At 46.7% G+C, this 12524-nt stretch overlaps 1 long non-coding RNA gene across 1 annotated transcript; it reads left to right on the top strand.

The window, feature by feature from the left end:
• The first annotated feature begins 416 nt into the window (after window positions 1–416).
• LOC116216760 lies at window positions 417–9221 on the top strand. Its single transcript, XR_004160158.1, has 3 exons — window positions 417–591; window positions 6014–6101; window positions 8036–9221. It is a non-coding gene; the product is annotated as an uncharacterized LOC116216760 (long non-coding RNA).
• The last annotated feature ends 3303 nt before the right edge of the window (window positions 9222–12524 follow it).

Here is a 12524-nt window from a genome sequence, read left to right as displayed (position 1 = left end):
CATTGCAGGAGGCTGTGATGGTGACAGGAGTACTTTTACTGTCATCTCTGCTGGGGGAAAAAAATACCTATTTGTGCAAATAACCCGAGCTTAGCTTCGTTCCCAGGCGCTCCCTTTGCACATGTGAGTATGTTTTGTCAGCTCTGTCTTTGGGTACAGATTAAAATGCATCGCTTCGCAGTTCTCGTTTTCAGAATAGTCGTGCTTGTTTGTGTTAAACAAATTAGTGCCATAATAGTCCTGTCCCCCTGTGGAGACATAAATATTGTACAATAAAAATCTAAAATGTATGTTTATTGTGTTTATTTCCCAAAAAAATGCTTAACTGAGTTACTATGTTTAATTTTCTTGATTGTTTTCTGTTTGTTAAATGAGAGTGTGTCTGAAAAAAACTAAAAGCAAAGCTAGAGGCAGAGGATAATAACATCTATGGCTATTAATTAAGCTGAAATCCTTGAACATGACTCCTTCCAACTTGTTATCTTCCAGACACGAGATGACTTTGTTCTTTGGGTGACTACTGCTAGACAGACGCATCCTGTTGTGATAAAGGAGACCAGCTGGATTTAGGACTGCGGCGTCGTGTTTGTGGTACGACTGACCATATGTGATTCTGTCACGTTTGCAGCTTTAACATTAAAGCTCTGAAGTATTTGCACTTTGATTCATGCTTTTCCACCGGTTTGGTAACAAAATAAGAGGTGGCTTTGTGCAGCTGGTTTGCAGTAACGCAGGTCACGTTGCAGTCTCTGCAAAGCACAGAGAAAGCTCTTGCATGCTTGTCTTTAAGATTTGTTTGGGGCTGATTTTTTGTTTTTCTTTTGCTTTGATTTGTTTGGGGGCATATTTTCTTTTGTTATGCTGTTGTCTTTTTGCTTGTTTTGTTTTGTTCTGAAGGAGGAAATGACTGTGACCAGAAACTGCATTTCATCAGGGACGTAATTTTGAGTTCCTGCTCTGAGCGTGGTCTTTATCTGGCTTCACCAGAACCGAATAATTCTGTTAATTGTTATTGTCTTCCTGCCTGCTCTGAGAAATGCCCGTCTGAAGCCTCTGCAAAGTCTGAGAACAGAAGGGTATCTGCTTGTGAAAGAAGCCTGGCAGACAGCAGATAGAATTTGGAGTTTGGGGTCCATTTTCCCTAAGAAGGAGCACTTTTATTTGTTTCTGTCCACAGCTACAATTTGGCCATAAAACATATGGCAGAAAGGAACCAAAGGTACCTGCAGCATTTGGCTGAAAGAAGGAACCAACGTTAATATTTGTCTTCAGTTTTACGAAGGCAGAGGGGGGAGGAGCAGGAGCCTCTCCTCAGTCGGCACTGCTGAGAAATTACTGCAGCCTGAAGAAGAGTTTGCATTTCTTGGTTGTCTGGACTTGAGAGGAGTGTGCGTAGGAGCAAAGGCCAGCGGTGGTCACAAGGATAGAAAGGAAAAACAAATAGTAAAATTCCTTTCTTGCTCTGTGCAAGTCCTACTTAGAACTCACAGTGACTTTATTATCATCTTTAATTGGGTTACACTCAGCTCCTCAGAGCTTCCTGGTGCCCAGCCCTCCGTAGACCATTCTCCTTTTAGCGAAGTATTCATTGTGATTATGTCTCATATCAGACTGTATCTTCTGCACCTTCCCTAACACTGAATGCTTGAACAACAGCTCATTTTTAGCACTCAATGTTTGCAAATGGCATCTCGTGAGAGAGGGTGGCAGAAACTGAGCAAATGCAATTTCTTTCCAGTATGGACTTTCGAATCACAGCAGCTGAGTGGGGCAGAAGGGGGGAGCAGCTGCATCCTGCACCAGGAGGGAAGGTGCTCAGCAACGCCAGGTGACAAGAGGCAGGCAGGGTGGGATGCTCCTTAATCCCATCCAGGATTTTCAGCGTCTGCCCCTGGGTCAGGAGCTGCAGAGGGATGCTTCTGCTCATCTGGCACCTCTCGTTCAGGCAAGGTGCACAGCCATGCAGGCAGCAAGGGGATGGAAATTGAGAGATTGAGACTGATTGTTTGTTGCTTGATTTTGCTGATGATTCCTCCGAACAGTGAACAGGCAATCTTGTAATGGATTGTAGATTTCTATGATGAAAGCCAGCTCATTATGGCATAGATGTGAGTGTTGTGTGACAAAGAGTTGTTAAAATGGGGAGGTTAGTATCCAGTTATTTCTGAAAATTGTGCGTATATCTAAGTGTGGGCTGTTAAGTACTCCAAAAGAAAAAGGTGCACTTAGGCATTTAGTGCATATTCCAAATTTTTTTCCTTTGAGGAATAATTTTAATTTTTGCAGGGCTAAAAGCTATTATAATTTAAATTAAAAAGGAATGATGTAAAACAAATGCTCAGTGCCTGTTCTGCAAGGGGCTGCATCATGTCAGAGCATTCAGCAAGGACCACAGCAGTACTGCACTCCATAAGCGTGGTGTGGAAGCTGGATTAGATGATCACAGGATCATAGAATGGTTTGGGTTGGAATGGACCCTAAGTATCATCAAGTTCCAACCCCCGGCCACAGACAGGGCCACTAACTTCCAGCTCTGGAACTAAACCAGGCTGCCCAGGACTCCACGGTGCTCATCATGCAGCAGATAATACCAGTCCTACACTTTTTTTTGAAGAGCTGTTCTCTATTGCTGTAAATCATATTCCTTAAATGTACGATAGTTGTTTTTTTCTGTCTGGAAGCACAGTTCAATACTCCAGAGGCACTAGGCTCTCATCTCCCGGCTTGCAAGGCAGGTTCCCTGAGGTACCACAGGGTGGGCTCTGCACTGACCTGTAACAGCACTGTCCTGCTGCTGTTAGTCATGGAAAGGCTCTGACTCGTCCAAGTGTTGCACTCACAAAGCAAATCTGTTTATTATTCCTTTAAATCAAAACAGGCAATGACAGCCCGGACTAGCATGGTGCCTACAAGAAGAGTACATTTGCTCTGACCATGTCTGGGAGACTGTTTGTTTTCTCATTACTGGGAGTGTGCTGGCCCAATGTAAATGTCAGCGAGCTCGGCGTGTTTTGTGCAATGAAACGGATAGATCTAAAGCAGCAGCAGGTCAGATCTGGAGCTAAGGAGCTGCAGGAGAGCACTTGCTGCCCCATTTCCATCTGAATCCGAGTGGCTCAAGGCCGTTGTCCTCAGTAGTGCAGTGCCTGTACATGCTCAGAAAGGAGGAAATGATTCTTCGTGATCTAGCAGGTTGTAGCGTGTTTTTTGTTTGGTTTTGCTTTTTTAACAAATATTTCCTTAGTCTGGGGCTTAAATATTTCTGTATGTGCTAAGAAAAATGCGAATGATACCTATTTCTGGAACAGCTGCTGGTGGGAGTCTCCTGTGTGCAGAGCTCGGTGTACAACCGGTGTGGTACCAAGTCGTGGTGTCTGCAGGCAGTGACACGTGGCAAGAGGCAGCAGAACATCCGGGAGATGGAGTGCTTGTTTGCAGTACACCTGTATGTAATTGGGAAAAAGAAGTCATAAAAAAGCCCCAAACTCTTTGTGAACTTCACGTTCCTCTGGCATCAGGACATCTAGAAACAATGCTGAGGTCCCAAGTCTCTCTGTTACAAGGTGATTTTTCCAACAAAGAACCAGCTGGCCACAGAAGCATCTTGCTGTGTCTGTATAGCACATGAGGCCCTTATTAAGGGATCGGCTGATTATTATTCTGCTACCGGCCCTTATTTTCCTCTTCCACTCTCTGTCTCGCAGGAAGGCTGCATACAAATATAGCAATCGATGGAGGGGAAATGTTCCTCCTTTAGGAGATTAATTACAAACACAGGGAAGCTCTGTCTAGCCTGCATGTATGATTGATCTTGCAGGAGGAAATGCAATAGGAAACTAATGCTTCCTTTTATCCAGTAAGCAAAGTTCAGAGATGTTTACATTCTGCTAGGTAAGCACAGCTGTCTAAAGACACCAAGACGGATGGACTGTCCTGTCAGCACAATTCCTGCGGAGGGAAGGGCCCGCACCATCTCTGTGGACCTCCCCCTGCCCACAAGGCTGCAGGGCCAGAATCGCTAATTCAGCAATCAGCTTAATTGTTGCACGATGCTATTAGCAGGGAGACCCACACAAAGCCAGTGCAGCGGTGCTGGTGGGGGCAGCGCTGGGCCTGGTGGGGCTGCACTGCAGGACCTGGAGAAGGGCTCCTGCTTGCGCTGCACGCAATGTGACTGTCACAGGCCGGCTTCCCCAGAATTACAAGCTTTTTTTTCCTTTAAAACCCAGCTGGCACAGGGAGCGCTCTGCTTATTCTCTCCCAGCAGCTTGCAGCATGGAGCTGTGGAAGCCTCTGCAAGAAGCGCGGTGCTTAGCTGCCCTTGTATCTATTTGTGTACAAATACAATCTTACGAGCCATGGATTTGGCTCAGGGTCCTTCTGAAAAGGCTCATTTTGTTCTTGGGCACGAGCGGACGCTTGCAGTTAGCCTGAGAAACAGAGTTAGAGGTGATGGATCCAGCTTAGTGACTCAGCCCTCTTCCTGGCAGTATTTTAAATTATAGATGCACTGCTGCTGATATTTAACTCCTGCCAGAGCTACTGAACTAAATGGAGGATTTGAAGTATTCCTGCAACGCTAAGTCTGGGCTCAGACAGAGGAGATCCGCACCTGGGGTTGGTTTCCTCGAGGAAGAAGAAATCAGCGGGGTACCCCAGCCATAGCATCCCGTAAGGTGCAAGAACGTCCCTTGGCAAGGCAGTGAGTAGCCGGCCCGGCACCCACCCTGCAGCCTGCCTCGGTGATACAGCGTAGTGCTGCACTGCTGGGGGCCAGAAAGTCCCCGCACTAAAATAATTAGTGTAATAAATACAGCGTGCGGAGCGCAAGAGGAAGCAGGGATGTCTCTGTTTGCATCTCCCCCGTGGAGCTGGGCCTGCTGGAGTCCAGCCCAGCGTTGTTTTCGCCTTTTATTTTCCTCCCGGAGGTCTGCTGGTGCCGGAATGAGGTCGCAGCTCGTTTCGGCTGTCCTTTCTCTTCGCTTTGCACATGCAAATCCTGCCTGACAAGCGCGGCTCATTGGCTGTTGGAGTCAGTTTAGTCGGCTTGACAAAGGTTACTGCAATAATTGATGTTCCTCTTCTAATAATTAATGTTAATGAGTCCACTAAACAGTAAACAAGACAACAAAGAACTGTTAATGAGACGGTCTTCACTCATTTGTGTAATCTTTCGGTAAGATAATGGGCGATAAATACGTCGCTATTCAGCCATCTTCCAGTCCTTAATGCGTGGAGAGTGTTTTAAAAAGAGATTTGAGCTGATTTTTTACACTTGCCTTCAGTAAATGCAGCAGGCTGGGTAGGTGGGGCATCTGAAAGAGTTTGGAGACCTATATAATTAAGTGCCTTGACATTCTGCGTCTGAAGGACATTGGCGGATATCCAAACTGTGTGTTCTGCTCTCAAACCATTTAATTGAAAGCATGCAAAGTTGGGGGGGGAGGGCGAAAGAGGGGGAGATGTTGGCAAAAACCCTCCGTGCGTTTTTTCACTGTTGGATTGACCAGACAGAGCAACAAAGCTGATAAAACAGGATTAGCAAAATTGCATTGTTGGATATTATATGCTGTGTGACATGTACTACAGCAAAGGAATTTGGCAGGATTAACCTGCAGAGGATAAAGATGTACCAGACAAGCAGGCTGAATTAATAGACTGCTGTGACCAAAGCAAGGAAATCTATTTGCATGGAATATTAGCAGTGAGAGCAGAGCTGTGCTGAAGGAGTTGCACTTGCTGTCCTGTGTGGACCTGGGGACCAGGCTTGCCAGGCAGCAATTCAGAGTGAAGAAAGCAGCTCATTGGTTTCTTTCTATTCTTTCCTGTTTCTAAACCAAAAAAAAGTGCTAATTCCTAGAGAAGGTGATCTGCATTATTGGATCTCACGTCCGTACCCCCCCTGCAAACAAAGAAGTTTGTTTTCCTGTTTATAGGAGATGAGATTCTTCTCCTAATGTATACATGTTAGCCTCATCCCAAAGTAAATATGTGTTCTGCTGTCTTTCCTCAGGGCTCGCAGCACCAGCCGGCATGGGAGAGTGCAGTGCTTGCTCTGCCACTTACTCAGCTGCTGAGGAAATTGGACACTAGTGGAAATGGTAAGAAAGCTTTTGAACCACATAGAGAACATGAAAACTATAGCCCATAGGTGACTAAAAACTGTAAAATTGTACTAAGGGTGCAGATCAGATGAGCTCTAAGACTCTGTTGGACTATTTGACAGTGACAGTAAAGGCAGAAAGGCAGCATCCATCTCTGGTGCAGCGAGAGGAGAAAGAGTCTTGGGTTAAGTGTTCATTTCTCACTTGCAGAGTGCATAATACTGGTTCTTAGTGGAAAAGGCTTTTAAATTGGCTTCTGGGCAGCAAGCGATGCATACAGGAGATTGATTTCATTTTAGAACTCTGCTGTACTTGGACGCAGATTGCATGAAAGGTTTCATAAGGATTTAAACAACCTTGAAAAAAGCTCGAATCATTTGTTTTTCTTCTCCCACGCACAGTACCATTGTCAGACTTCAGTGTTCCCATGGAACAGGGAATGTGCAGAATGCATTTGGCATTATTCTTGGTGTGACACAGTGTACTCCTGCCAGCATGCACAGTGCCGTGGCACGCAGGGAGGGACCTCTCAGCATCTGGTCACCTTCAGCCAGCATTGCCGAGTCACTGCTGCTCAGGAGCAGCCAGAGCACGGCTTCCACTTTCAGGCTCTTCCTTTCCCGTGTTGAAGCTGAATAATAGATTTGCATAAAATATGAATACGCTGTTTTGTTTCTTGTAGCACTGTGTATTAAAATTTCAGAAACTGTTCTTTAAATAAAAGCTCTGTCAGCGTGACATAGCTGAGACTTTACAAGTGCACGCACGTGCAGAGGTGTCAGATTTGTCTCTATTTCATGCAGCAGCTACAATATAGAACCTGGGAGGTCTCCCCTTACTGCACTTGTTTGTAGCTTCTTTGCTCAGGGACTGGTCGTGACCCCATCTCCACAGTGAAAAGTCAGTGCATGAGGTTTCCTTTGGATTAATTAGGGAAGCACAGGGGTAACTCCCTTCAGTCAGAAAAGTGGGAAGTTTTGTCTCTACACAAACCTGCTCCAGAACTATTAAAAAGGAGCAGTTTCTCCCTGGAGATGTGCCAGGCTCCACATCACATGCTTTCTCCCTGTTTTGCTTAAAGACTCCTGCATTTGGTCCTCACCACAGAGGCAGTCCCAAACTGGGTGACAGAAACTCTGCTTTATTTTGAGCTCTGGTTGCTAAGGAAAGTCCTTAATGCACACACTGGATTCGAGTGTTTGCCTATTGTTTGCTTCTGTGTGGATAAGTTAGCAACCCATGAGGTGATGAGAACGACCTGACCATTGCAAGTGAGTCACTGTACCACACGTGCAGCATTTTGAGGGAAATCAATCTGAAGACTTTGCTGATAAGTAGTGAATTGCATCTCTCAACTTCCACACATCTCTGAGGGATGGGGCCATGCAGGGGAGCACAGGGCCTCCAGACCAGGTCTCCATGGGTTCCAGCAGGACCCTTAAGCCTGTAGGCAGTACCCCACGTGCCACCGCCCTGGGCAGCTCCTGGGGACAGGCCAGGTGTCGTACCCTCCTACCCACCCCAGGCAGGGCACGTGCTGAGGGGTGTGAGGCTGAATGGCAGCACAGTGCCCAGGAGGCCACATGCTCCCCGCGGCACCGTTCTCCTTCTGACAGCATCCTGGCATCAGTGAAAAAGCAGCAGCCTGTTTCTTTGTGTCTCTTGGGGCTGGGTTGAGTTTCTAGGTTACATCCCCTGCCTGTGAGCCTCCATCCCTCCTGAGATGAACACAGGATGTGGATCGTGAGGATGCAGCTGAACCCGCATCACACTACAGCAGACACTCTTACAGTACAGCAGATCTCAAGTGCAGCATCTGTCTGCCATTTCTGGGGGAAGAAGTTCACCTGTAGTACTTCAGTGTCATTGTAAGCAGGTGGGAGCGTGCAACCTGTGGGATGGACAGATGTAACCCTCTCTTTGCTTTTCAGGATGAGGATGGAGCACAGAGGACGCAGGGCCCTGCCAGGTGCCGTGCAGCAGCTGGTGTTGTGAATCAGGCCGTCACCAGTCGGAGAACGGCTACTTCACAACACCAGGGTGGCACTGCACCACACTTCTACACCAGCCAGAGGAGCAGTGAGGGTCCCAGCATGGGTTCAGCCAGGGGAGCCCAGGCCTGCTAAGGTAATCAGGCGCTCTACTCCTGTTTAGGTAACCAGCCTCCCATGGAAGTCTGGAATAGAAGTTAGGCCCCCTAAACATCTCTGTGGGTCCAGACCTTAGGCTCCTGTGCGCTGTGTGAATGGGGAAGAGGTATGGAAGGCAGTGCAGTGAGCAGTCTCTGTATGCCAGGCACATCTCCCAGCAGAGACGGCTGTGGTCCCTGCCCTGCTGGAACACCTCAATGCATTCTTTCTATAAAGGATGCTGTGGCCACATTCCTTGGAAATGACACTAAAGCTGCCTGGTTCTGATCTGTGGAAGCAGCTTCCTGCTCTGGGATGCAGGACAGTGGGGGCTTCTCATTGGTGGGGCTTTCCCTTTCCTCCCACCCCAAGTAAGACTGGCTATGTGTTGGCCACCTGCTCTCCCGTCTGTCATGAATATTTGCATGGGTGTAAAGCTAACAGAGGAGAAAGCAAACAAGGTAGCATAGAAGTGATTAAGGATTTTATAAAAGTTTTCTTTTCTTGTTATCATAACTCAACTCAAGCCAGTAGTATAAACTACCTCAGTCTCATCCTGGATATGTGATGCTGGCAGGAAGATAGATGCAAGGGAGAGTCAGAATACACATAAGATCAGAAATAGCACAGGACAGTCTGGAAATGCACGTGCACAGAGGCACATGGGTGGCTGCATCACATATCCTCATCTTCCCCTTCAGGAGAGCTTCATACAGAAGCAACCCCAAGTTCTATCCATAGTGAAAATCCCTTAGCCAATACCATGAAGAGCATATGGGGGCTGTACGGGGTGCTTCTCATGCATTAGAAGAGGGCAGCCTAATCTTGCTAGTTAGCCATAGTGTTTTTACATTGATTAGAGAGAAATGAGAGAGAATGTTTGGAGTTCAGGCACCATGGCAGGAATGAATATGACGATATCAACGTGACGTGTAAGAAATTTGTTTTATTAAACTTGTCTTCTGCTAACAAAATGTCCTCTGTGTCTTGGTCTCTGTTTAATGTAACCTTGTTTTAAAACTCACTACCTGTAAGGTAGCTGTAAGGTTTGTTCACTGTAAGGTTTGTTTCCCAGGATAAAATAATGCAAGCCTTTAGAAACAGAAGGTTACAACAATGTAACCCCTCTTACTCCTGCACACATACTCTATTTACATGGGCAGCTATTCAGATGCAGCATTAAATACCATTTCATCTTTCTTTCTGAACCAGAAGCCTCTTTGACCTATTCAGTTCCTGTCTGCAAATATACATAACATTTGAAATAGGTTAATGCTTAATATCTGCTGACAGATGACCTGGTGGATGATCTCCATCCTTCCCTTAACTATGAGGTGTGGAGATATGGCATGGCTAAGATGGCCTGTTTCCAGCTCCTTTTGTGAAGGAATTTCTTGGGATGTCACATTTCAGAGGTACCTCGGGGGCCTTTATTGTACTCCGTGTTTCTAACTGGAATCTATCACACTTTATGTTCTCCTAAAATGATTTCCTAGCAAATTAATGTGTGCCGTAATGTGGCACTGCTGCTGAAAATCAAACGCTCTTGCCCGTCATTAAGGAACTCGATCATGCCATCCAGCAGGGAGGATGGAGGGCTGAATAGCCGGCTGTCAGCTTTAGATGATGGAAGCAATTTCTGTTTGCTCCATTCAGCAGTTAGAAGTACTTAATTTTAGCACGTACTGCAATGAAAGGTGAATGCACAGAATAAATAGCTCAATATGAGTTTTACATTTGTGTGAATGTTAATGCTTAAGCAAGTGCCCGCAGTTCTTGTTCAGCTGGAGTTTGGGCTGCTGGGATGGAGAACATGCTGCACCGGGCTTCTGGTAGCCCTAAAGCTGGAATCGGGGGGTACACCCAGAGACCTTCCCAGTGCCTTCTGGATTCTGTTTAGTATTGCAGTCTGGATAGTTTCCCCAAAAAATACTGTAAACAGAATTACCAAGGCTGGAAAAGGCCACCAAGATCATCTAGTCCAACTGTCTACCTACCACCAGTATCTACTCACTAACCCATGTTCCTCAGTACAGCATCTAAACATTTCTTGATCACCTCCAGGGTTGGTGACTGCACCATCTCCCTGTGCAGCCCATTCCAGTGCCTGACATTTGTCCAGAGGTCCTCCAGTATATAATCATGCCTCCAATATACAAGTAAGTGGAGCTGAACCAACCTGTTGTGCAGTGGAGTGACACTACAGGCATCAGTCACCAAATCTGCAGGAGAGGCTTGGCATCGCTTGCAGCTTGCACATCGTCAGGATAGAAGCTATAAAGCAGCATATAACGGGGGCAGGCCCCAGTGGCACCATCCATAGGTGGTGGAACTGGATGGGGACAGGTGCTCTTTTCCCCAGTGCCAGCAGGTGCCACCACCACCACCTCCTGGAAGTAGCACTGTTTGCTCTCCCATAGCCATGTGGCTCACCGAGTGGCTTTAGCACCAGCAGCTTATGCGAGTTTTACGGGACTATTTTTTACCATGTAAAAATACTCGTTTCCATAGTTACAGCCACATGTCGCAGTACTTACTTCAACTCCAGGGATGCGTTATGGAAAATCCCTGGGAATAAAAATCCCATGTGCCCCGGGAGCCCCTGCATCGGAGCTGCACTCCACCGCCAGCACTCCCACACTGCACAGCCATGTTCTTCGTAAAACTTCAATAGATCTCATTCATTATTTGGTTGTTCCACCTAAACTTCTGTTTTGTTTTGCCTTGCTGCACCTCAGGGGCACAGTGGCAGCATCTCCTGTGACAGCTCTGCAGTGACAGTAGCGGCTGCTTTCCTCCAGGAGTGGGATTTGATCCCTTCCCCCTTTCAGCTAGCGTGCACCCAGCAGCATTTCATTGCATTCTTGCAGCTGTGGTGCCAAAAAAGCCCTTATAGTTTTAGTGCATGAATTAAAGGTGTGTTGTCTTCCAGCCTTGGGTTCAGAGTGGCAGCATCTCATTTGCCTGGTCAGAGGGGAAGGGAAGCGGTGCTGATGGCTGTTCTTGATGGCACATTCTCACGCTGAGGGAATGGCCTCGCATGTCCTATTGTGGGCGTAACTCTGAAATCCCCCACGATGTAAAGGTGAGCCTGCAGGTGCGTGGGCTGTAGGAAAGGGAGCCAGGGCAGCCCAGATGGGATTCCCATTGGGTTTCAGTAGGCCTGTCTGTCCTGGGCAGCTCTGGGTCTCACTTCTCCACAAGCAGAGCAAAGTCCCCAAAACACAGAGAGATGGAGCAAAGCCACACAAGCTCTCTTTTTTAGTAAACCAAACGGCACCACCTTGTCATGTGAGCTAATATCCCTGCAGCGTGCCTTTGTGTATTTATGTTGATGTTGCTTTTGATCGCTACTAGAGGAAAATGAAACCTTTGCTGCTTCAGGGCTGCTGTTAGGACAGATTCCATGAGATGAAAACACATTTCAGGAAATAATGCAGAAACCAGTTTTTTTTTTTTAATTTCTGGGGACACACAGAGCTCCTTTACCAGGAAACCCTGGGGCAGGAGATGCAGGAGAAGAAAGGCATACTGGAAACACACATCAAAAGCCTGTCCTTTCAACTTGTGAAAATAGACGTCATTTAGAGGCAATGTTCTTGTCCTCGTGATCACAAGACTCTTCCATTTGAGGGCAATATCTGGGGAGTCCTTTCTTCACAGGCTTTTTGACCACATCCAAGGGCTGCAGCACCACAACATGTTGTCATCGTGCCAACCCAACATCCTCCACTCTGTCCATCAGCAGCTCATCAGTCCAGGAGTTGGACTTGATGGTCATCACGGGTCCATTACAACTCAGGATATTCTAATTCGGTGACCAGTCTGTCCCATCACTCCTATACCCAGGTTCCTCACAACTGCTCTGCAGTGATGGGAGAAGGGACAGAACCCCCAAAGGCAGCACTCTGCCCATGAGGAGGAGCCATGGTGTATTTCTGATGGCACACCCGGCCTACTGCAGATCTACACCGTGTGAATCACTGTTGTGCGCAACCCATGTGGTTTAAACCTGGCATGAATCTGAGTAACCTATATCTGAAGAATCGGGTCTTGTCTTCTGATTTAAGCACGTGACCAGGGTCCACTGAGTCTCTTAGTTAGGAAATAAGAATGGAGTTTTTGCCATACATTCCTAGAAGAAAAAGTCCAGGCTTGGAAACACTTTCATTGAAAAAATAAGAAGAATCAGGCACTGTTACTGAATGTAACTGAGATTAATAGTGAGAAACTCTGGGATTTTCTCAGAAGGAAAAAACATAAAAGCCACATAAAAAGTGGCATTAATTGG

Source organism: Meleagris gallopavo, chromosome 6 (assembly GCF_000146605.3).
Source record: "Meleagris gallopavo isolate NT-WF06-2002-E0010 breed Aviagen turkey brand Nicholas breeding stock chromosome 6, Turkey_5.1, whole genome shotgun sequence".
NCBI classification, from domain to species: domain Eukaryota; kingdom Metazoa; phylum Chordata; class Aves; order Galliformes; family Phasianidae; genus Meleagris; species Meleagris gallopavo.
This window is presented reverse-complemented; position numbering and strand designations above follow the sequence as displayed.